We start from the raw sequence: 25,101 nt of genomic DNA on the forward strand, positions 1-25,101 counted from the left end.
TCGACAACGACAGAATGTATTGGCTAAATGGATAATTATAGACTATGAATAAGAACGGTGTGATATTTGGTTTGTTGAATCGGCAACCTAACATCATATTGGCAATCCAGAGTAAAGCATTAGAGAGATCATTTAAAGAAAGATGCATCAATATATTTTGCAGGCAATGTATTTAATCACATTTCTTTAAGTTTTGCAAATATTTTTTCACATTTCAGTAATGCAAAGATATCGAGTGATCCATGATTTAAAGAATATATAGCACTCTTTTCAAACCTGCCATTTACCAACTAGTCCTGATATGGTGCTCGACATCACCACGAGACAGGAGCTGCCAGCAAAGTGCCAGATAGCCATGTTTGACCTGCTCCTGCAACTCCTTGAGGGCCAGTTATGTGTGGCACAGTGGACCCGGGTTCAATTCCGGCCTTGGGTGACTGTGTGGAGTCTGCACGTTCTCCCCGTGTCCGCGTGGGTTTCCTCCGGGTGGTCCGGTTTTCTCCCACAGTCCAAAGATGTGCAAGATTGGTGGATTGGCCATGATAAATTGCCCTTGTGTCCAAAGGTTAGGTGGGATTATGAGATCCCAGGGATAGGGAGGGGGAGTGGGCCTAGGTGGTTACTCTTTCAGAGGGTTGGTGTAGTCTTGATGTGTGGAATGTCCTCCGTCTGCACTGTCGGTATTCTATAATACAAAGGAAAGTGTCCATGCCGCCAAAATGAAGATAAACGCATGATCCGGCCCAAGAATCCCCATGTCCTGGTGCTTCTTACAATAAATAAAAACAAACTTTCAGATCTTCCCACATTGCTTAAGACTGCTGTGCCTTGATGTACCAGGCTGTTGGTGATCACTGAACTCTACATTGAAATTTCCCTTTCTCCCTCCCCAGCCCATTGAGATGCTCCTCAGGGAACCTAGTGGACCTAATTGTGGTGATGAGATTCCCCATTCCCCTTCCTCCCCACTTTCACTTTAAAATGGTGATATATTCTGGAAGGATAGGTATCCAGCAACTTCCTCTGGAACATGATCCAATCCTGCCTGCAATTGAAGACCCAGCCCAACATTTCAGGCCAGATGATTGGTTATTGGCCTGACACAAAAGGAAAATCATGCTTGACAAATCTACAAGAATTCTTTGAAGACATACCTAGTAGAGTTGACCAGGGAGAATGGGTGGATGTGGTTTATTTCGAATTTCAGAAGGTTTTTGACAAAGTCTCACATAGCAGATTAATATATAAAGTTAAAGCGCGTGGCATTATGGGCAGTGTCTTGAGATGGATAAAAGTTGGTTAGCAGACAGGAAGCAAAAAGTTGGAATAAATGGATCTTTTTCTGATTGGCAGGCAGTGACGAGTGGGGTACCACAGGGATCTGTGCCAGAGCCACAACTGTTCACATTCATAGAATTTACAGGGCAGAAGGATGGTCATTTGGCCCTTGGAAAGAGCACCCTACTTAAGCCCCACACCTCCACCCTATCCCCTTTAGCCCCTTAACCCAGTAACCCCACCTACCCTTTTTGAACACTAAGGGCAATTTAGCATGGCCAATCCACCTAACCTGCACATCTTTGGACTGTGGGAGGAAATCGGAGCACCGGGCGGAAACCCACGCAGACACGGGGAGAACGTGCAGACTCCATACAACAGTGACCCAAGCCGGGAATCGAACCTGGGACCCTGAAGCTGTGAAGCAACTGTGCTAACCCACTGTGCTACCGTGCTACATTATATATTAATGATTTTGATGATGGAACGAGATGTAATATCTCCAAATTTGCAGATCACACAAAGCTGGGTGGGAGGGTGAGCTGTGAGGAGGATGCAGAGATGCTGCAGTGTGATTTAGACAAGTTGACTGAGTGGGCAAATGCATGGCAGATGCAGTAGAATGTGGATAATATAAGGTTATCCACTTTGGCAGCAAAAACAGGAAGGCAGATTATTATCTGAATGGCTATAGATTGAGAGAGGGGAATGTGCAATTAGACCTGGGTGTCCTCGTGCATCAGTCGCTGAAGGTAAACATGCAGGTACAGCAGGCGGTAGAGAAGACAAATGGTATGTTGGCCTTCATAGCGAGAGGATTCGAGTACAGGATCAGGGATGTGTTGCTGCAATTATACAGGGTCTTGGTGAGACCACACCTGGATTATTGTGGGCAGTTTTGGTTTCCTTATCCGAGTAAAGATGTTCTAGCTACAGAGAGAGTGCAATGGTTGTTTACCAGTTTGATTCCTGGGCTGGCAGGACTGATGCATGAGGAGGGATTCAGTCGGTTATGGTTATATTCTATTCACTGAGGTTTAGAAGAATGAGGGTGAGATCTCATAGGAACCTCCAGAATTCTAACAGGACTAGACAGATGCAGGGAGGGTGTTCCCGATGATGGGGAGTCCAGAACCAGGGGCCATAGACTGAGGATACGGGGTAGAGCTCGGATGAGCAGTAATTTCTTCACCGAGAGAGCGGTGAGCCTGTGAAATTCATTACCACAGAAAGTAGTTGAGGCCAAAATATTGTGGGTGGGGCTCTCCGTTTGGGGGTCGTTCTCCGGCCAGAGCTGAATTGCAACCAGTTTATGCTCCCCGGGAGCTCAAACTGGGAAGCAATTCAGCGTTCCATGCCATGCAAATTTATGCATGGTGTGGAAAACGAGGGATTGCCAGGGAATCCTGCTGGTGGACCATCACCTGGAGCGAACGGCCCGATAGCAAGATACTGCCGCTGGCCACCCCACCCCCCTGCACCACAAATCCGGCACGAACCCCCCACCCTCGCAAATCAGCCCCTCCCCCCTCACACTGCACAGCAGCCCCCCACCCCCAGATTGCATTCCGAGCACTAAGTGCATCCCAATCACTCAAGCGTGTGATTTCACTGCACTTACCTCTCTTTGATGTGGTCAATATTTACAAATGTTGGGGTTTCACCACTTAGGCCACTGAACCTTGAAGGGAGATGAATGAGTCAAAGCTGTAGATGGCTTGTCGAAGCTGTCAATCACAGACCACTACGCGAATGACTTGAATGACTTGCAGATAATGGATCTGTGAAAACCAAACACAGGTCACAGCTGCTCTCCTTCCAGGAATGGACACCTGGAGCTGCAAGGTAAGTGTTACAGCTTTAATTCTTCTCACTGCCCATGTCTGGTCTGCTCTCGCTTCCAGATAAGGGTCTCATTTCTTGGGGTGGGGGGTTGGGAGTGACTGTGTGAGGAAGAGGTCTGTGGCAGTGTCCATTTAGAAAGGGGTCCAGGGAACCCCAATTTAGGTTTTTCTTGGGGGGGGGGGGTCCCTGGAGGGGGGTCCCCTTATTACAGAGGTACCTGAGGGGTCTCCCTATTACAGGGGTCCCTGGGGGGGCTCTCGGGGAGTCTTCCAATTATAGGGGTCCCTGGGGAACGTTGGGATGAGGGGGGTTCTAGTCGAGGAACCGTGGGCAGGCACTGCATTGTTGGCGAGAGGTAGACCCTCGGATTCAGTGTACAATTGGGAAACACAAAAGGCTCAGTTTCAATTTGTGGGACATGCTGAGTCAGCTGATCTCAGTCAAAGTGACAGTAAGGTGCTACCATTGGCCTAGCTACCTCTCTGGCTTCACTTCCTGCTCCAAACTGCTACACGGTGATTCTAATAGCAAGCAGTGTACAGTGAGTGACTGGTACGCAGAGTAAATTGCTGCTGTAATTGGGATGGAGATTGACTTCAATTTATATCAAATCTTCCTGCTCCCCACTCACCGTCTCCCAGCCACCGATATCTACCCTGCTTCTAGACTAGGGCAGTGCACGTTCTCAAATGCTGTTACTGGCCAGGTACATGAGAAGCAAGGTTTATTTTGGGTGAATATCATCACATGGGGATGCCTCTCTGATGCAGACCTGTCCTTGTCAAGGAGCAGTTTAAGGGTAGGAATTGTGGGCACGGCAGGGGGGAACCCTTTGCTCTGGTTTAAAATAATTGACAGACCAATTGCCTTTATATCTTTGGCCTGGTCCTCACCAATTGGGTGAGGTCTGGGGGACAGCTGGTGTGTTATATGTCACAGGAGACATCCACTGAAGTGTGCCAATCCCGTGTTGCAGTGGTAAATTAAGGCAGGGAGACAGGAACTCTCCTCCTCTCGAAGATCATTGAGCTTCCACTATGCACCAGCTCCATCCGTCCCTCCCCTCAATTGGTGTGTTGTATCCAGTTTATGACGATACACTTAAGGAAGGATGTGAAGGCATTAGAGAGGGATTCCTGAGAATGGTTCCAGGGATGAGCAACTTTGTTTTGCCGGTAGATTGGAGAAGTTGGGATTGCTCTCCTTGGAGGAGAGAAGGTTGAGAGGAGACTTGATAGAAATTTTCAAAATCACGAGGGGTCTGGACAGAGGAGGGAGGGAGAAACCGTTCCCAATGGTGGAAGCATCAAGTACTGAAGGGCACAGATCTAAGATAATTGACATGAGGAGAACCTTATCACACAGCGAATGGTTAAAATCTGGAATGCGCTGGCTGAGATTGTGGTGGAGATAGGTTCAATCTCATACGTAACCCACACCGGCGGGCATTCGGCCCGTCGAGGCACGGAGAATCGCCGGGGGGGGGGCTTTCAACGGCCCCCGACCGGCGCGGTGGTGATCCCACGGGCGCCTGAGAATCGGCGCTGGAGAATCGGTAAGCTAGTGTCGGGGCGTGATTCTCGCGTCCACCCGGGGATTCTCCGACCCGGCGCGGGATCGGATAATCCTGGCCCCAATCTTGTGATTCAGGAGAGGGTTACCAACCGAGCCAGGCTAACACTGACATGGCTTACAATTAAAACAAATCAGATCATTTATAATTTAGAGAGGGAAATTAATGATATATAACTATCCTTGGGCTATATTAAAATCTATTAAAAGGGACTGATAGAAACTGGGAGTCATTTATTACACACAAGGTCACAGAGTTGAATGGCCAACCAATTCCTTCCTAACCTTGTGACCACTAACCAGGTGTCCCATTTAAGGCTGTCTCGAGGATTTAAACTGTTAATTCGCATTCAGCGTCCAGCTTCATTCTACAGCCCAGTACAGTACCATCTTATGTATGAGATTTGTCATTCACTCTTACTGCTCTGCGATGGTATCAAGCACTCCCAGGGCCGCGTCACAAAAGTCCAGTGCAGTTCACAATCCTGATGACTTTGCCGCTGTAAATGGATCATAGTTATAGCCACTGTTTGGTACCTTGGTAATAAGGAGCCATAGAATGAGGATCATTATTTGAACGGAGGCAAAAAATGTTGGCGGCAATGTTTTCACACAGAGCGTTATTCGTAGAAACATAATAGATCATAGAATTTACAGTGCAGAAGGAGGCCATTCGGCCCATCGAGTCTGCACCAGCTCTTGGAAAGAGCACGCTACCTAAGGTCAACACCTCCACCCTATCCCCATAACCCAGTAGCCACACCCAACACTAAGGATAATTTTGGACACTAAGGGTAATTTATCACGGCCAATCCACCTAACCTGCACATCTTTGGACTGTGGGAGGAAACCGGAGCACCCGGAGGAAACCCACGCAGACACGGGGAGAACGTGCAGACTCTGCGCAGACAGTGACCCAAGCCGGAATCGAACCTGGGACCCTGGAGCTGTGAAGCAATTGTGCTATCCACAATGCTACCGTGCTGCCCTATTAGAGTGTGGGAAGCTTCAGCACAAGTAACTATTGAGGTACAGAATTGATGGGTAATTTCTGAATAGGCACCAGTGACCTGGAACATTGCCAGCTGTCAGTGGATGTCAGAATAGTGAAGGCATAAGGTCTACAATTTTACACCCATTGATATCAGTGAGTTGTAATTTTCTGAAATCTGCTGGGGTGGAGAGTATTCGAAACCTTGGAACATAAAAGGACCTGGATTAAGGGAAGGGAGATGGGACTGGATTAGGTGGCTTCAATTGAAGGGCTAGCATCACACAGTTTGATGGGCCAAATGCTCTCGTTCTATGTTGTAACTTCTGTAAGGAAAGAAAACCTTTGCATGTCAGAGGTGCCAGAGAGAAAAGGTATTTGTGTTTATTCAGATCAGCCAAGTTTGTTCAAAAATATATATGTGAGGTTTACCTGTGCCACCCAGTCCAGGAAGTGCCAGAGTTGATCTCTAATGTGGCAATAGTCTGGCAATCACAGGCAGGACAATCGATGTCAGCATCGCTAGCTCGAGAAAGGAGGAAAATGGCAAGGTTACCACATTGGAATGCTCTCCAGGGAAAGACAGAATCTGAATCCAGAACCTGGCAGGTTATTTATGAATGAGATGAGGAGGAATTTCCTCACTCAGAGGATTGTGAATCTTTGGACTTCTCCACCCCAAAGGGCTTTGGAGACACTTTCATTTAGTCTGTTCAAGACTGAAATTGATAGATTTCTACAGATCAGAAACATCAAGGGCCATGGGGATAGTGCAGGAAAATTGTACTCAAGTCGGAGATCAGCCATGAGCTAATTGAATGGTGGAGAAGGCTTGAAGGGCTGAAGGGACGACTCCTGCCCTTATTTTTTATTTTCTTATGATTCAGATATCTTGCTGACCTTGATGAAAAGCCAACAGACACTCCTCATCGATGTTATTGCATAGCACTCAATCACCTACTAACTCACTTAATACTGCATGAATATTGTGACAGTTATGAGGTTTATAAGATTATTAGGTTTTGGGACAGTGTTTTAAATTTAAGGCAAAAATGAAAAATGTCATGTGACCGGTTCTGAAGTCAGCTTACCAGCAAACCTGGATACTTTGATTGTTCGAAATTAAATGTACCCAAAAGATGGAAAATGTTGATGCTTGGCAGAAATCTGATTGTCCCCAGGATATAGACTGTGAGTTGCCAAAGTCTCAGAAAAATATTGAGAATGTTGCGTTGTAAATAGAGTTTCATAGAATTTACAGTGCAGAAGGAGGCCATTTGGCCCATCGAGTCTGCACCGGGCCCTTGGAAAGAGCACCCTACTTAAGCCCATAGTTCCAACCTATCTCCGTAACCCAATCTAACCTTTTTGGACACTAAGGGTCAAACCTAACCTGCACATCTTTGGACTGTGGGAGGAAACCGGAGCACCCGGAGGAAACCCACGCAGACACTGGGAGAACGTGCAGACTCTGCACAGTGACCCAAGCTGTGAATCGAACCTGGGTCCCTGGAGCTGTGTAGCAACAGTGCTCACCACTGTGCTGCACACATAGCTGTGCTTTAAACTGTCCATTTAGTTTCAAGGTGCAAAAGAATCGGGCTCCCAGCAAATCAGCATTTCTACCTGAATATAAGGCTCATGTGATTCATGTTGCCATGGAAATTAACGTTGAGAGAGGTAGGATTTTTTAGACATCCCTGAAAATTCACAGATGCAGTTAGTCTGCAAAGTCCAGCAGAGGGAGAACAGCTAGAGACCAAAGGTGTGTACATTTCACTGTACCAGAATGTGGGTGGAGGTTTGTGCTCGAATTGTTAAGACAAAAATAACTTTTTGAGAGAGACTGGAAGATTTGCCTAGCTTGTGTTGGAGGGAGGATCTCCAGTAGTGCCAGGTTAGGTTTAGAAGGTCCGAGGTTGGGAAAGAAGGGAAAAGAACAGAAGTAGTCCTTCTGGAGCTAAGAATCACTTCAAACTGATTTCAGGAGAATTTAATGCCTACTTAAACAACAGTTTAACATATAATTGTAGAGTGTGCTTTCTCCTTTGTGCTAAAAATAAAAGGGGTTCTGTGGTTTAAAGTATAATTTGCCTATAAAGAGAGTTAGGTTGTTGGACGTAAATAACTCAATACTTCAATCTAGCTGGAGGATTGTTGGAGGAGGTAAGGCATTGATGGACATGTCTTACTGATGAGGCCCATCAGACCTGTGCAGACAGTATGACAAAATGTAAAAATATCTTTGAAGTATTGGAAAGAGAAGCCATCAAGAGTCGAGCAGACATGGAGGACAGACATGTGGAAGGCCAACATCATCTCCTCAACCTACCATCTTCCGTGCAGAATGGGAGAAGTGCCAAGATAAACAGTATGAAGATCACTATAAGCTAGGCCACAGTGCTCTCTTTGGGAATTACTGTCAATTATTTTACATTGCATTTTATATTGGAGCTAGTGTGAATGATCTTACATTGACAGAAATATCTCTCCAAGCAGTTTGAAGGCGAGAGTCATATTTTTCCAGTAACTTCATATGAGAATGATGTGAACCTGAATTATATCAGTGCCTTTTTGTTGTTAGATTACTTCTGATCTGGTAGTCACCCATTTACTAATAGCTGCGAAGAATACTTACACCATGTAAGGGATGTACTTCTGAAGCTTTATAAAGCACTAGTTAGGCCCCATTTAGAATACTGTGAGCAATTTTGGGCCCCACACCTCAGGAAGGACATACTGGCACTGGAGCGGGTCCAGCGGAGATTCACATGGATGATCCCAGGAATGGTAGGCCTAACATACGATGAACGTCTGAGGATCCTGGGATTATATTCATTGGAGTTTAGGAGGTTGAGGGGAGATCTAATAGAAACTTACAAGATAATGAATGGCTTAGATAGGGTGGACGTAGGGAAGTTGTTTCCATTAGCAGGGGAGACTAGGACCCGGGGGCACAGCCTTAGAATAAAAGGAAGTCACTTTAGAACAGAGATGAGGAGAAATTTCTTCAGCCAGAGAGTGGTGGGTCTGTGGAATTCATTGCCACAGAGGGCGGTGGAAGCCGGGACGTTGAGTGTCTTTAAGACAGGAGTTGATAAATTCTTGATTTCTTGAGGAATTAAGGGCTATGGAGAGAGAGCGGGTAAATGGAGTTGAAATCAGCCATGATTGAATGGTGGAGTGGACTCGATGGGCCAAATGGCCTTACTTCCGCTCCTATGTCTTATGGTCTTATGGTCTTATGGTCAAAAGCAATACAAATCATCATTCTGCTTTTCCATTTTCAGGTAGCAAGATATTTTTCATTGTACATGTTATGGTGGCCACGAAGAACACGGGGATCATCAATAGAGCTCCCCGTGCACTTCCCTATTGAGCCGACGGGAGCTTAAAACCCGTTGCTTCAACTCGGGCCGGTATTCTGCGGGTCCCTGGGTTGGTATGTGCTCTGTAAACCATTGCTGCGGCCTTTTCCGTTATGTAAATAAAAGGGTATGGTTTTGTTAAAACTGGCCTTGGCAGGTTTATGACATTACATATACCTGGCAATCGATACTATTGTACTCTTGCAGAATGATGTCTCAAACAATGTATGTTTTTTTTCAAAATCAGCAAACTTCAACTGATTCCAGCTGTTGCGTTAACACTGGCTCAGCTGGAAGCACCTCTCACCTCTGATTGAGCAAATTATGGGTTCAATTCTCACTCCAACTTCTGAGCACAAGGCTGAAGCTCGGCTGCAGTTCAGAAAGAGTGCTGCACTGTTTGGGGAGCTATCTTGTGAATGATATTGAACCTGTCGAGTTTACACCTAATAACAATGAGTGCTGTTAGTCGCACCATTATTTTTACAATCAATTTTGGCCCCGTGCATTGTCACTCGTGGTACATAAATTTCACAAGCATGACACTCTGGGCTTCTTCAGTGACACCAAGGCTCCAATACCCAAGGCCTCAAAGCGATGCTGTATGAGGACGGAACCCTCTTGAGGGACAGAGAAAATATCGGCCTCCGATGGAAAGAGTCAAAGAACTCCTAAATCGTGATGCAAATATAAATGAGGATGTCTTTGAGGCAATATAACTCCCCATCAAAAATGATCTTGGGCTCCCACCAAGTGCGGATGAAGTCGGAGCCGCCATTAAACACGTGAAGAATTGAAAAGCTGCAGGAGTGGATGGGATTGAGGAGAATAGATGACCGGTCATCAGAAAATCTGGGACAGAGAAGAGAAGAAATTTCTGCCGATCTCAGGGATGCCGTCATTGTCACCAGCTTCAAGAAAGGAGACAAAGCGGGACTGTGGGAACTACCGAGGGAACCTCCCTCTTCTTTATCGCTGGGAAAATCATCACCCAAATCCTCGCTAGCCGCCTTCTCCCATTCTCTGAAGAAATCCTTCCAGAAAGACCGTGTGGCTTCCGACCCAACCATGGAACAGTGGACATGATTTTCACTACTCGCCAAATTCAAGGTAAATGCCAGGGGCAACATCAACCACTCCTCATGGTCGTCATCGATCTGACCAAGGCTTTTGACTCATTCAATTGGGAAGTGCTGTGGAAGATCCTATCAAAGGTCGACTGTCCAGAGAAATTCATCAACATCCTCCGACTCCTCCACGGCAAGATGTTGACGACAGTCCGCACCGACAGAAATAAGACAGAAACCTTTGAGGTCAAGACTGGAGTCGAGCAGGGATGTGTCATCAACCCCACCCTTTTCTCCATCTTCATCGCCGCCATCCTTCACCTTGTCAAGAACAAGCTTCCCAGTGGGGTGGACATCGTCTACAGGATGAATGGAAAACTTGTTGTCGTCAACCGGTTGAAATCCAAGAAGAAAACATCACTGACATCACTGGTGGAACTTCAGTATGTGGATGGCATTGCAACCTCTACCCCCTCAGACGAGAAACTCCAAGTCAAGACACCTTCACGGAAACATACTAAAGAATTGGCCTCAGCCTCAACCTCAAGAAGACTCAAGTCCTTTACCAACCCGCCCCTGGGCAGGGGCAAGATCCAGTAGCTCTCTCCATCAAGATCAATGGAGAAACACTGCCAAACATTAAAAATATCCCATACCTGGGGGCCACCTCTACTCTAAGGCTGACATCAAAGCGGAGATTCAAAATGGTATCCAAACCACGAGTGCCTTCTTTGGATGCCTAAGGATGAGAGTGTTTGATGACTATGACATCTGTGCTGACACCAAGATCCTCGTGTACAGGGTGGTCATCCTCCCAACTCTTCTAAAGGGCGCAGAAACCTGGAGTACTTACAGACACCACCTCAAGGCCCTGGAGAGGCATCTCAAACGCTGTCTGAGATGTATTTTATGCATCAGCTGGGAGAACAGGCGTACTAACTGTCATAATATACACCAGTATATTATGGTGCAGACACACACTGATGGACATACAGTGGGACCAATCAGCATACACAACACCGCAGCCAATCACCAGTGAGAGCACACGCACTATAAAGACAGGGGACAGGAGAGTTCCCACTCATTCTAGTAGCAGCCAGCTCGGAGCACAGAGCTCACAGCCTGCAACACAGGCATTCACCATGTGCTGAGTGCATCACCTGGTTAGGACTAGGCAAGGGTCAAAAGTTAAAGCTGGTATTGCATTTACCCACAGTTCAAGTATGTTAATATGGTTAACCTTATAATAAAATAGAGTTGCGCCACTTCCAGTGTTGGTGACCTGTTTGTGATCCAGAACACCCAACACATCACCAACATCAGCGCCCTTGAAGGATCCAAGACAACCAGTGTTGAGTTCGTGTTCACCCAAAACCAGCTCCGCTGAGCTGGCCATGTGCTTAGGATGCCAAACTCCTGACTGCCAAAGCAAATCTTCTTCACCCAGCTTAAGGAAGGATCCCGAACAAGAGGACATCAAAGGAAGCTCTTCAAAGACACCCTGAAGGCTTACCTCAAGAAATGCAACATAGACATCATTGCCTGGGAGACCCTTGGTCAGTAGAGACGTACTTGGAGGAGCCTCCTGATTGATGGGACACAATTCTCAGAGGACACCCAATAGCAAGGGGAGGCCCAGAAAAGGAGCCTGAGAAAGGAATACCCACGATCTAGAGTACAAGGACTGATCCCACCTCCCGGAAACACCTGCCAAATGTGCGGTTAAAGATGCGACTCTAGGATCGGGGTCATCAGCCACGCAAGGACCCACAGAACCCGGGACCGGTAACACGGAGTTTCTTAGGTGGATTCATTAACGAGTGATCGCTGAAGAACCTGGTCAGCTTACACATAATGACAATGGGTATTGTTAATCACACCATTATTTTACAGGAAATGCTGTCCCTGAGCGTTGTCACTCTTGGCACATACATTTGCGTGATGACAACACACATGAGGAATATGGAAATGGGTGCCAGTGCACCTGATTGGCTACCAGCACCCCATTTTCGTCCATCAGATTTGGATGTGAGCTCCTATCAGGCGAAGGTTGTGGTGGATGACTAAATTTACACAAACTGACCTTTCCTTATTTTCAATCCTTTCCAGTTCATTCCCTTGTGTTTTCCACCTGAATCTATTCTGAGATATTCTTTAGGAAGCTTGGTTTTCTCTTTTTTGAAGAGACACTGATTAAAACATTTTTCTGTGAATTGATCGTTAATCACAACTTCCAAAGTTTGCTCAGAGCTCCAATGGGTAGCTGATCAGATGTCAGTTGAAAGCTCAGTAACTTCAACACGAACATTGTCTCTACCACCGAGGATTCCTTTTGCTCGTTCATGAGAAAGTTGCAGGGCTATCATTTGTTGCCCAACCCTAATTGCCTTTGAATTAAAGAGCCTGGAGTCACATGTAAGATGTTTGTGTTCCCCAAGGGCATTTTTGAACCAGGCAATGCCTGGGAACCACTCCAGTCCCATGGGGGGTCACCCCGGCCCCACGGCCAACCCCCCCCTCACCTCCCCCTTCCCAAAGCCCTGTCAAGGCTCCCCACCAACCCCAGCCAGCCCCCCCCGTGTCCTATCTCCTCTCTTTCCCTCATGACTCACCATCATTAATCAGACTAGTTTGCAATTCAAGATTTAATATTAATTGAATTTTAATTCCACTATCTGCTATGGTGGGATTTGAAGCCGTGTGCCCGATGTATTGACCTGGGTCTTTGGGTTACTAATCCACTATGCCACAGGGCGGAATTCTCTGCTGCTTGCCGCCGGTAGTGGGTTACCCGATGTGGCAGAGGATTGGGTGTCAGGGGTAAAAACAGGATTGGCGCCTATGCTCCCTGAAATAGGGGAACCCCCTCCATAGGGGGATTCCCCCCCCACAGAGACTGCTTGCATAGTGGACCCCATACAGGGTCCCCCTACATGGGGTGACACCCCCATAGGCCCCCTGAATAGGGGGACTCCACACAGAGACCCATTACATTGGGGGACCCAGAGATTCCCTAACTAGAGGGTCACCCTCCTGAGACTCCCGAATTAAAGGGCCCCCGAGACCCCCTAACTAAAGCAATCCCCCCCCCCCCTCCCCCCCCCCCCCCCCACCCAGAACTCCCAAAAGAGAGATCCCTCTCTGGAAGCTAGAGAGCAGTCCAGACACAGGCAATGAAAATATTACTGTTATAACACTCACCTGGGCATACACCAGCTGGCTCAGACACAGGAAACATCACCGGCGGAATTCTCCGTTTCTGAGACTAAATGTTGACGCTGAGGCAGGATCCTTGGACTTCTACAACAGCAAAACTGATGTCGCACCTGGACTGATTCCACCACTCTTAAGGGGATAGCACCGGGCCACGTGGAACAATAGATTCCAATAGGAAATGGTGCCGGTCAGTGTGGTGTGAAGCAAGTTGGCTGCCTTGCAGGCTGTGGCAATGCCTGGGAACCACTCCAGTCCCATGAGGGGTCACCCCGGCCCCACAGCCAACCCCCCTCACCTCCCCCTTCCCAAAGCCCTGTCAAGGCCCCCCACCCACCCCCAGCCAGCCCGGCCAGTGTCAGAACCGACAGCCCACTGTGCCCACTTCCCATGTCCTATCTCCTCTCTTTCCCTCATCAGCCACGGCACCTGTTTCCCGATTTCTAAAAGCCCCCCAGTGGAGGCGGAGAATCGTGGAGGCTCCGGAGAATGTCGGGTGGGACCCGCTAATGATATGCAAACAGCATTTGCATGCGCAGAGTGGGACACATTGACATCGCTGTCGTGGCACTGGAACATTGCAATTTGGCGTGAACCTGTGCCCGCCACAATTTTAGCGTCAAAATCAATTCCGCGATTCCGCGTCTGCCGGTGGAGAATCCTGCACCACGTGTCCAGTTCTGGAAAGAGAAAAGCAGTGACCCTTCAGCTGCAAGCCATTCATTCATTTCTATTGATGGGCTGTGATTCACAGCTTCCACCAACACCTTGCTGCATTCATCTCCCTTCATGGATGAGTAACTCTGGAGTTGCTTTCGGGGGTTTATTCAGCAGGTCTCTGGGGGGGATGGGCGTGTCGGGCCCGTACTTAGGGGAAGGGAGTTCCCAGAAAATCTCGGGCTGGGGGTGGGGAGGTGAGGTGCTGCTTTGCGATGTGGAGGTGAGGTGCTGCTTTGCGATGTGGGGGTGGGGGCCTGCTTTGTGATGCAGGGATGGGGGGTGGTCAGCTGTGAGACCTCGCTATCGGGTTGCCTGCTCAAAATGGCAATCCCCATAACGGATTCCCTTGGGAAACCCTCGCAAACCTCGCCATGCATCAATTTGTGCGGCTGAGGATTGGGAATCACTGGGAGCGCAAATCAACTCCAGCGGGTAGGCTCTCTGTATGAACATTAACAAGACAGCAATGTGAAAAATCATCAGCTGTTATGCTTAACAATCTCTACGTCTACTCTCTCAGTGAGAGACAGTTCATTGGGTTTTGTCATATAACCCATTCAGGTCATTCTTCATTTATGTGTCTCGGAAGTGTGACAAGTTATCACTTTATTACATCAGCGCTGGGCCATAAACCCATATTAAAATCAGACTTTTTCATTCCGAGAGTTAATCTATCAAGGTACTACAGCACATAAAACCGGAACTCAGTTTCAGCAGCTGGCATATACTAATCTTTTAAGCACTTTGTTCATCTGCTGAAAACTTGTAAATGCTCAGTTGTAGATAAACATACAAGCTCTTCCTAATTCATGCCCTGAAATCCAAAGCGCGGAATTCTCTCCAATCCCTTTCCATTGCAAAGAATCCCTGACTCACACCAGAGAGAGCAACACTGGCAAAAAAAACACAATTCCCAATTTGTATATTTGATTTTAGCCGCAAAGCATTGAACGTTTGATGATAAAATAGTTAGGGTTAGGGTTAGGGTTAGGGTTAGGGTTTGGGTTAGGGTTGGAGCACACACGTTTCTAATCTCCCTGATTTCCCCTCAAGGTAATTTGACATGATGAAACTGCAGACTGAACCCAGATTTACACATTACATCTCTTGGCTGACTGGTTTTTGCATTCATTAAATTTAGTGGCGTTGACAGCTTTGGGTGGGTCACCTACTTTGGGGTCACTGAGATCTGATACCGAATGAATATGTCAGAATAGGGTAAAGAGTAACGAATGGGCTAACTTGTTCCGGGGATGACGGGAGTGTCTTGTGAAGAGATTGGGGAACTGGGCCTGTATTTGCCAGAGCTTCCATTCGAGAGGTGATCTCATTGAAACCTACAAAATACTTAAAGGAATAGACAGGGTAGATGCGGGTAAGATGTTTCACTTGGTCGGGGGGGTCGAGAACTAGGGGGCACAATTTCAAAACAAGGGGGAAGCCACTTAGGACCGAGATGAGGAGAAATTGCTTCACACAGGCCTGTGATTCTTTGGGATTCTCTACCCAGACGCTGTGGAAGCTCAGTCACTGAGTGTGTTTAATGTTCAGATTGATGGATTTCTGATTCACAATAACATAAGTGGTTTGGGGGATATTAGGTGTGAAAGGAATTGAAATGTCCGATCAGCTGTGAGTGTATTGAATTGTGGAGCAGGCCTGGTGGGTTGTGTTGCCTTTTTCTTTCCTGTGGTTCTGCTCTAACTACGACAATCAGTGGGCTTGTCCTTCTTTCTTTAGTATCTATGTCCGAATGCTTAGAGTCGCCAGGTATCAATGATGCCACCACAAGGTTCAACCGGATATCGATCAAAGAGCCAAACACCAGTTAGTTTGTTCAAGGTCAAGGGTACTTTATTTACACACAATTAGTCATGCAACATAAACATTACTAGTTAACTTTACCTATCAACCAAGACAACCTGTACTTAACTTCAGGCACCTGGCTTAGGTCAGAGAAACAGAGGCCGCTGTTTGATTCTGGATCTATCGGGTCCGAAGGAGTAACTGCTGCTCAGCTGGGCTCATCCGTCTGGTAGCGAGCGTTGAACTTGGACTTGCTTCTGGTGTTGCTGCGATTGAAGATGGACGTTGCCGGGGCGCCAGGTCCAAGAGAGGACAAACACATGGTGGACTCTCTTCTTATACTTGGGGGTTTTCGCGCTCTTTCGGGCGGTCCTTCAGTTTGGACCCCACTAATTGGGTGATCCCTGATCACTCTGTTCGATTCCTAACCAATAGATGGGTGGGGGCTTGGATGGCTGGGTGTGTCTCAACGGTCACTGACCCTGTTGTTTATGCTTCCCTTGAACAGGGAGTGGCGCTGAAATGTCTGGGACTGTACCGGTTGCTCGAGTACCAGTCCCTTGTCTTGGTGAAGATGGGCCATCAAATGGTAATCAGCTCATCAAAATTCTAATTGGTCGGAGTTTCGATACCATCTGGACTCCTTGCTTGCAAATATACATTTCAGGCTCTCAGCTTGCCTGAATTGTGCTTTGTCCATTTTACCCGCTAGGCTTTGCGAGTTTCTCTGTCCCTGGTTGTAAGTGGCCAACTCAGATGGCTACAGTTGATTTTCTGATGGCCGGTCATCTATTCTCCTGTTCCTCCATTCCTATGAAATGTAGCCTTTGGGACCCTGGGCAATGCAGGGTAATCCTGCTCTTGGTCACCCCTACAATGGCCACTGCTGTATCATGCATGGACACAGCTGAGACCAGGTTTAGACTCTGTTCTGATGTCCTGCACAGCTGCGAACAGCATTCACTGCCCAGGTTTACACATCAACTATAGCCAGGTGGGGTGCCATGGTGGCGCAGTGGTTAGCACTGCAGCCTCACGGCACTAGGGGCCCGGGCTTAATCCCGGCCCCGGGTCACTGGAGTTTGCACATTCTGCCCAATGTCTGCGTGGGTCTCACCCCCACAACCAAAAGATGTGTAGGGTCGGTGGATTGACCGGGTTAAATTGTCCTTAGTTAGGGTACGGTGGCACAGCGGTTAGCTCTGCAGCCTCACAGTGCCAGGGATTCCTGTTTGATTCCGATCTCGGTTAACTGTGAGTGGAGTTTGTACTTTCTCCCCGTGTCTGCGTGGGTTTCCTCCGGGTGCTCCGGTTTCCTCCTACAGTCCAAAGATGTGCAGGTTAGGTGGATTGGTCTTGCTAAATTGCCTCTTAGGGTGGAGCTGCAGGAATAGGGTGGGGGAGTGGGGCGTGATGTGTCGAAGGGTCGGCAGACTCGATGGGCCAAATGGCCTCCTTCTGCACTGTGGGGATCCTATGAATTCCAATTCCTATGAATTGGAACAGAAAAGAATTGGGTACTTTAATTTTATTTAAAAAAAACTTTACCAGGCTGCTTCTGGAAATCGGAGATTTCTGCTCACGGTTTGGGTATTCCACCTCCAATACCCTTCTGGGCAGTGGGCACCAACGTATTCCCCTGCAGAAAACTGGGTATTCCTGATTTGTGGGGTTATTTTGAATGAATTGTATGATTTGAATTGCTGAAGGACCATCCATTCTTTTATTCCTGTGCTGATTGTTTGACAGACCAATCCATTCATTCCCATTCTCTGCCCTTTCTCCACGCAACACATGTTCAAAATGTTCTCTTTCAAATGGTTACCAGTTTCCTTTAAAGGATATATTATTCCATGACAAACAAACAACTAAAAGGATGGACAAATAAAGGTCAACCGGTCCATTAAGTCTGTTCCAGTTAGCTGCCCTGCAATTTCTTTGGGGATGAGAGTGAGGCTGACAAAGGAAGTGATTGTTTCCCAACCCTAATTGTTCTTGAGAAGGTGGTGGTGAGCTGCCTTCTTGAACCGCTGCGGTCCATGTGGTGTAGGTACACCCACAGTGCTGTTAGGGAGGGAATTCCGGGAATTTAATCCAGCGATAGCGAAGGAACAGCGATATAGTTCTCAGTCAGGGTGATGTGTAGCTTGGAGGGGAAAGTGCAGGTGGTGGTGTTCCCAGGTATCCGCTACCCATGTCCTTCTCGGTGGTAGCTGTCATGGGTTTGCAAGGTGCTGTCTAAGGAGTGCATTTCGCAGTGCATCTTGTAGATCTCACTGCTGCCACTGTGCATCAATGGTGGAAAGCAGAAGTGTTTATGGTGGTGGATAGGGTGCCAATTAAGCTGGCTGCTTTGTCTTGGAGGGTGCTGAGCTTCTCAATTGTCACTGGTAGTGACAATTGTCACTGGCAGTCACCATTGGGTCACTCAATTGCACTCATCCAGGTAGGTGAAGAATATTCCATCACACTCCTGTCTTGTAGATAGTGGGCAGGCTTTGCTGAGACAAGAAGTAATCTGCCACAGAATGCTCAGATTTTGACCTGCTCTTGAAGCCATTTCATTGAATCATAGAATTGACAGTTCAGGAGTAGGCCATTCGGCCCATCGAATCTGCGTCAGCCCTTGGAAAGAGTACCCTACCTAAGCCCACACCCCCACCCTATCCCCGGAACCCAGTAACCCCACCCAACCTTTTGGGACACTAAGGGCAATTTATCATGGCCAATCCACCTAACCTGCACATCTTTGGACGGTGGGAGGAAACCGGAGCACCCGGAAGAAACCCACGCAGACACGGGGAGAACGTGCAAACTCCACACAGACAGTAACCCAAGCCGGGAATCGAACCTGGGGCCCTGGAGCTGTGAAGCAATTGTGCTAACCACTGTGCTAACGTGCCCCCCTAACCTGTTCGAACTTCTCGACCGCAGATGGCGATCCTATTCCACTTTCTCTTCGAAACATTACAATGATCCTTCTCGACTTTCCTTTTCAATAGAGACCCTGATCCTCCTCAAGCTTCTCTTCAACACAGGCTCTGATCCTTCTTCACCTTCCCTTCAACAGAGGCCCTGGACCTCCTTGTCCTCTTCAACACAGGCTCTGATCCTGCTCGAACCTCTCTCCAAAAGAGATCCTGTCCCTCCTCGCCTCTTGTTCAAAACACAACCCGATTCTTCTCAATCTCCTCTTCAACAGCGAATCTGATCCTGCTCGACTTTTTTGGTCCAGTGAAGTTCCTGGTCTCAGATGTTGATGGTGGCGTATCCAGTGATGGTAATATTATTGAATGTCAGGCAAAATGCTTCGTTTCTACCCTGTGAGAGATGGTCACTGACTGGCACACTGTTGATAGAATTCAGATTTGATTTATTTTATAGGAAATGAAAATGGCGCTTATTCCAGCACCATTCTCAATGACAGGATATTAAAGCCGTGAAGTACTCTTGAGGCGCAGGTACTGTTGTAACATGGGAAATGTAACAACCAATTTTCTCACAGCAATCTCTCACAAACAGCAATGTTAGCATTACACCGTCTGTTTTTGGAATGTTGCTTGAGGGATAAATATCAGCAGCGCAATGGGGCTAACTCCCCGGGTATTCCTGGGAATTGTGCCTTGGGGTCTTTTATGTCCCTCTGACATGTAGGATTGCAAGGAGGGAAATAAATTCAACATGTTTCATCAAATTTGCGGTGGCACAGTGGTTAGCACTGCTGCCTCACAGCTCCGGGGACCCGGGTTCAATTCCGGCTTGGGTCGCTGTCTGTGCGGAGTCTGCACTTTCTCCCCGGGCCCACCGATCTGCGGGCGGGCCTGTGCCATGGGAGCACTCCTTACTTCCGCGCCGGCCTTTGTAGAGCTCCGCCATGGCCGGCGCGGAGAAGACACCCCCTGCACATGCGCCAGAACACGCTGGCCCTTCGGCGCCGGTTGGCATGGCACCAGCCCCTCCGGCACGGGACTAGCCCCCGGAAGTGCGGAGGATTCCGCAATTTCCGGGTGGCCCAACGCCAGAGTGGTTCGCGCGTTCTTGGCGCCAGCATCGGGCCATCCTGCCAATTGCGGGAGAATCCCGCCCTTAGTGACCAAAAAGTGTTAGGTTGGGTTACAGGGATAGGGTGGAGGTGTGGGCTTAAGTAGGGTGCTCTTTCCAAGGGCTGGTGCAGATTCGATGGGCTGAATGGCCTCCTTCTGCACTGAAAATTCTATGATATCTGATAAAATTCTTTGGTTTTAATCTTTAAGGGTTATTTGAAGATATTTTATGTATCCATGTGTATGTTTGTAATTCCTGCTCCCTGGAATTTTTCTCATAGGATTTGGGCAGCTGGTCACTGTTGCCACATATGCATTATATTGTTGTGCTACAAATCCCAAGAAAAAATGCAAGAAATGGACAACAATAGCATGAACCCAGCTAGCAAGTGAGGAGACAAATGTAACTCTTTGTGTGGATAACTCAGGAGGGAAGTTGCAAACACAAATAGACGTCAACCAAAAGGTTCTGATTCAGATTTTCTTTCAAGAGACCCGCCTTATTGGATGTATCATATAAAGAAAGCTAACATAAAGGTCAGTTCTAAAAGAATTACACTGGCAGACATACACCATCAGACGAGAGCAACGTGAACAAATCACATCACATTATATTCTTGAAGTCTGCATTTATCGCCAAGGAAATTAATTGAAATCAGGTTGAACAATGGCAGAAACCGAGGTTTTTCGAAATGTTGCAACATCTTGAATTTAAAGTTGGCTCTGAAGGGTGTTCTATAGTGAAAGGCCAGACAAAGGCAAGCTGCACTGCTGGGTGGGCAGGAGCCGCTCTCACCCAGCAGGCGGACATGCATTTTGTCCCTGTGTTTTCCATCAGACACATCTGCAGAATCGTACCCATTATTAGATTTGTCGTGTAGGAGTAATTGCTAAGTAGCCCATCGCAATAGAAGGTATGTGAATTTGCAATTGTTGTGTTGTTCAGCGGGAGAGGTAGGCCGAGGACACTAGAGTTGCCACTTCTCGTTGCTTTTATCAGGCTTTTCTGGGGCAAAAAAAAGGGGGCTCCGTTAAACTCAGGATTCATTATTCAATTCAGTAACACAGGAGGTGTTAATTCTCTTACCATCGCTGACCTTACTGCTTCTCACTGGCTGAAACCCCTTGGGAGCGATGCCAGGAGTTCAAATTGCCCATATTGTCCATTAATGTTTTAGTACAACTCGCACACATATTTATTTTGTCTCACGGTAAATCTATCTATTACGTGTAAATGTAATTCAATGCCTTCTGATCAGATTTTGTTTTAAAAGGCAATAGTTATTAAAGCATCCCCTTTCCCATGCTGTAAATATTTTCTCGATAATTCGGGCATTGTTACAGAAATATGAAAATAATCTTGGATCCTGATAAACGTCGAACTGCTTTTCCAAGGCCGTTTTTGCTTGAATTCTACAACATTGCCCCTTGTTGCACCATCCAAAATGGCCACCTGCAAAGGACTATGGGAATTGTGGTCAATTTGGATACAGACAAGTACACGGTCTCTGTGTATTGTGCAAAGAAGCCAGACCTGATCCGAAACTTACACCCATTGAAAGTCAATCACCATTTCCCCCAGGCCAATAGAACTCGAATCGAGGAACGGCAACAGTAGCAGACTAACCGGCGCCACCGCCCCTTATTTGGAAAGGCCTACGTGCCTGGGACAGTGACACCTGTGACCCACCCAGCCACCGAGGTATCCGGCCCTTAATTGGCCAGGATCAATGAGGATGATCGAAACCCTATCGACCCATTGGATCTGGAGTTAGGACCGCCCAAAAGGCCGCAAAAGAGGAGAAGGATAAGAAGCCCTGCGCACTAGGGATCGGCCTCTTTTGGACCGGCCTGTGTGCGACCAATTGCAGCGTATCAACCAGCCAAGTTCAGGACCCGCGATCGCTACCTGAAGGACGAGCCCAGCCGAGACGAACCTGACGACTTCCAACCGATCCACGTGGACACAGATAAAGGCCTTATCTCCCGCACAGTGCCGGTCACCCCGAAATTAAGTAAAGGTCATCTTAGTTATTAGGTCTTGTTTAGTGCGTAGCCGCGTGAATCATTGCAAAGAGAAATAAGTCTTAAGTTTGTTAATAAACTGTCTTTTGAACTAATATACTGGTTGTATAGTCATTCGGTCAATATGAAAAACAGCTTGTGGTTCACATAGAAATAAAGAAGTCAACATTGTATAAATCCATATTATACATGCCCCACACTCGTCAAATTGCTCAGGCTGCTATTTAAATAAAAACAATTTGGTCCGCATTACAGGGAGCCACACAGAACATGCTGGTTGTATAGCCTTCCATTCACTTGCACTTAATACTGTCTGACTCACGCGCTCCTCTGTGTCAAACCACCTCTGTCGCACACCCACCAGAACAAAGAATTTGGATTTAAAAATCCTGCGAACCCTGCCAACTGAAAATAAGGAGCTGGTGATTCTTCGAAGGTCAATCAGCACTTGAGCGAGGAAAGTGGTTAATATTTCCATTGAAAAGAAGGGTCAAGCCAACATCATTGATGTAACTTTCTCTCTCTGCCATTCGATAGTGTCTGATTTATTAGTTTATTTAAGCATTAATTTTGACAGGGCAAATTGAGTATTGGGAACAGTCAGCCAGGATGGGGATAACCAGCCACTGACTCATATCAGTAAATCCAGTTTCTATTGAAACTTTGATGAATCCAGGGCACTAGTGGGTAACCTGAGGCCGGGGAGGGGCACATGAGGCCCATCAGGGTTCTGAGTGTGGCCCACGAGACATATCATTGACCGTTGCGCAGGCGCAGGGTTGTCGCACGTCACTGATTTCCATTAGTGTATATTTGTTTCCCACCAAGAATGACTGAAGTGATTCGCACGTAAAGCGAGGGTGAGTGAAGTGAGGAGCGAGCTGGCTGCTCACAACACTGACCGTGACAGCCGGGCACTCCCTCTATGTCCAAAATGTAAATATTTCTACTGTTTTTATCAATTGAACTTGATGACAGTTCTGTTAATATATAAATAATTCAACAGTTTCAATTACTGATTATGGAATATTCAGCACGTATAAAATGTATTTAATCTTATTCATGGGGTAATATTTAGCGAACGAGCCCCATTTCAATCTTGCGGCCCATTACGGTGAAGGAGGTTCACTCATGCGGCCCACTCACTCGCCCAGGTTGCTCATCACTGCTCCAGGAGTTGATGTTCGATGGAGAGTGTCTGACTGGACAGGGGTCGGTGAACGTGTTGACTATCTGGAAGTGTGTTCGTTTGGAGTGGGGAGTTTCCAGGATCCAATAGACACTGGAGAGCTCTGGAAACGCGGAGTTCACAGCCCACAGGTTTTCACCTCTTCATTTTAATGAATGGACAACAAGGTGTCTCTGTGATTCTCCTGAGATGTGCCTCGAAAAAACTACCTCTCCACACCTGTACAGGGAACGTGCCTGTCTGGACGGGTATGAACCCTATTTTTGTCCAGTTGTCAACGCCTAAGTTGAAATAATTTCTTGGGGCAATGTGATTATGTGGGTTAAGGGCCCATTTCCAATCCTGGAAAGTGGGGCTGGGTGGGTGTGATGTGCTTTGTGTTTGTAAAACAAAATTGTCTAGGAATTTCCTCAGGATACTTTGGCTCCGGTGACTGTAACTTCGTTGGGAACGCATCAGAAACCGTCTGTAGGCACAAAGTGGCGGCAGCAGATCTGGGAACAATTTCTGAGGAAAATCCTAGCTTCCTTTTCAATTTAATTTGACATTTCAGGTAACTGGGGTTGTTAACAGACGTCAGGAATATCCCAGTTCAAGCTGCAATTTGTGTGGCATTGGTATAACAAAACCAGATAAATAAATTGTAGTTCTCCTCGCTCTTTGAACAAGCATTGACCTCCTGAATTAAAATAAGCCTTTGTGAAAACATCTGTGAAAATAACTTGATAACTGTGTCAATACACTCGTTGATTGGTTAATAACGCACAAGGTGCAAGATTACTTTTCCCTTTAACTTCTATAGTTGACCCAAAAAATCCAATATGGAGAAAACTGGTTTAAACATTCCTTCATTGACCAATCCCCCTGCCGGTTGGGGACCAACTCACCTGACTCTAAATAATAAAGCAAAATTGGTGAAGAGCAGATTATGGGCGCGATCCTCCGGCCACGCTGCCCCTTCGCCACGGGGACATCGGGCACGTGCCATGTGGTCCTGATCCCCACAAACGGGACCAGAGGGGCTGGGAGGCCCCCAGCTTCATGCCCTTCAGGCAGGGTGGGGCCCTGACCATCCCACCCTAGTGTTTGCTTGGGGATTTGTTCCTTTTTGGGAAGATCGTACCCTGTAAGTATTCATCGTCTTGCTCCCCCCATTCGCATATCCCATCCCGGTCTCTGCTCCTCTCACCGTTCCTGTCTTAATTGTCATGATGTATGGAATGGAAAGTTGCAGCTCGATCTAAAGTGAGTCTTCACGATAAAAAATGTCCAAAGCGATGGGCTGTCCTTTGGAGTATATGCATAATGCCAACCCGTGTAAGATTTTAATATGTCTCTTTTATTTTTCCATTGCTCTCCGAGTCTCTCTGAAGATAACTTTTATTACGCCAAAAACAACAACAACAACTTACATTTATAGAGCACCTTGATCGTGGTAAAGCAACCCAAGGCACTTCAAACCAAATCTGGCATCAAAGGATAGAAGGAAATGTTAGGACAAGTGATCAACTACTTGTTGAATGTGATGGGTTTTAAAGAGTCCCTTAAAGGAGGCGAGACCGGTGGCGAGGAAGTGGGAATGGAATTCTCCAGCTTAACCACCAGGCAGTTGAAGGCACCAATGGTGTGAGTGATGACAGATTCCAGTAAGGTGGGATGGATTTGTATTGCCAAGTTGGGCAGTGTTCCGATATGTGCTTACACAGTGGCGGTAATACTGGGCGGATGTTTCGCGGTCGGGCGGGAAAATGCAGTGAGCCGTTTAAATTGGCTTGGGCGGGACCAGATCTCACCGCAGGAAGGGCAGTAAAATTCTGCCATTGACTTTAGGAGAGTCTGGATCATCTGCTCTTGATGAGCAGCCACTGAATCCCAACATTTACTAAGCGTTAAGAGCAGGAGTTTGGAACAGGCTTTTCGGAGTTTCCTGTGCCAATTGCACACCTGCTGCCGTGTGTGTGTTCAGAATCTCTGCTGTGAAACG

At 47.2% G+C, this 25,101-nt stretch overlaps 1 long non-coding RNA gene across 1 annotated transcript in view; it reads right to left on the bottom strand.

Annotated features, from left to right (window-relative positions):
• Positions 1–234: 234 nt before the first annotated feature.
• Positions 235–25,101, bottom strand: part of LOC140394762 (uncharacterized) — a 66,410-nt gene continuing 41,543 nt past the window's right edge. Inside the window, exons 2-4 of the long non-coding RNA XR_011935986.1 lie at positions 6,119–6,212; positions 2,900–3,059; positions 235–685 (exon numbers count right to left, since the gene is read on the bottom strand). This is a non-coding gene — a long non-coding RNA (uncharacterized lncRNA). The remainder of the gene's footprint in view (positions 686–2,899; positions 3,060–6,118; positions 6,213–25,101) is intronic.

This window comes from Scyliorhinus torazame, chromosome 18 (genome assembly GCF_047496885.1).
Source record: "Scyliorhinus torazame isolate Kashiwa2021f chromosome 18, sScyTor2.1, whole genome shotgun sequence".
NCBI classification, from domain to species: domain Eukaryota; kingdom Metazoa; phylum Chordata; class Chondrichthyes; order Carcharhiniformes; family Scyliorhinidae; genus Scyliorhinus; species Scyliorhinus torazame.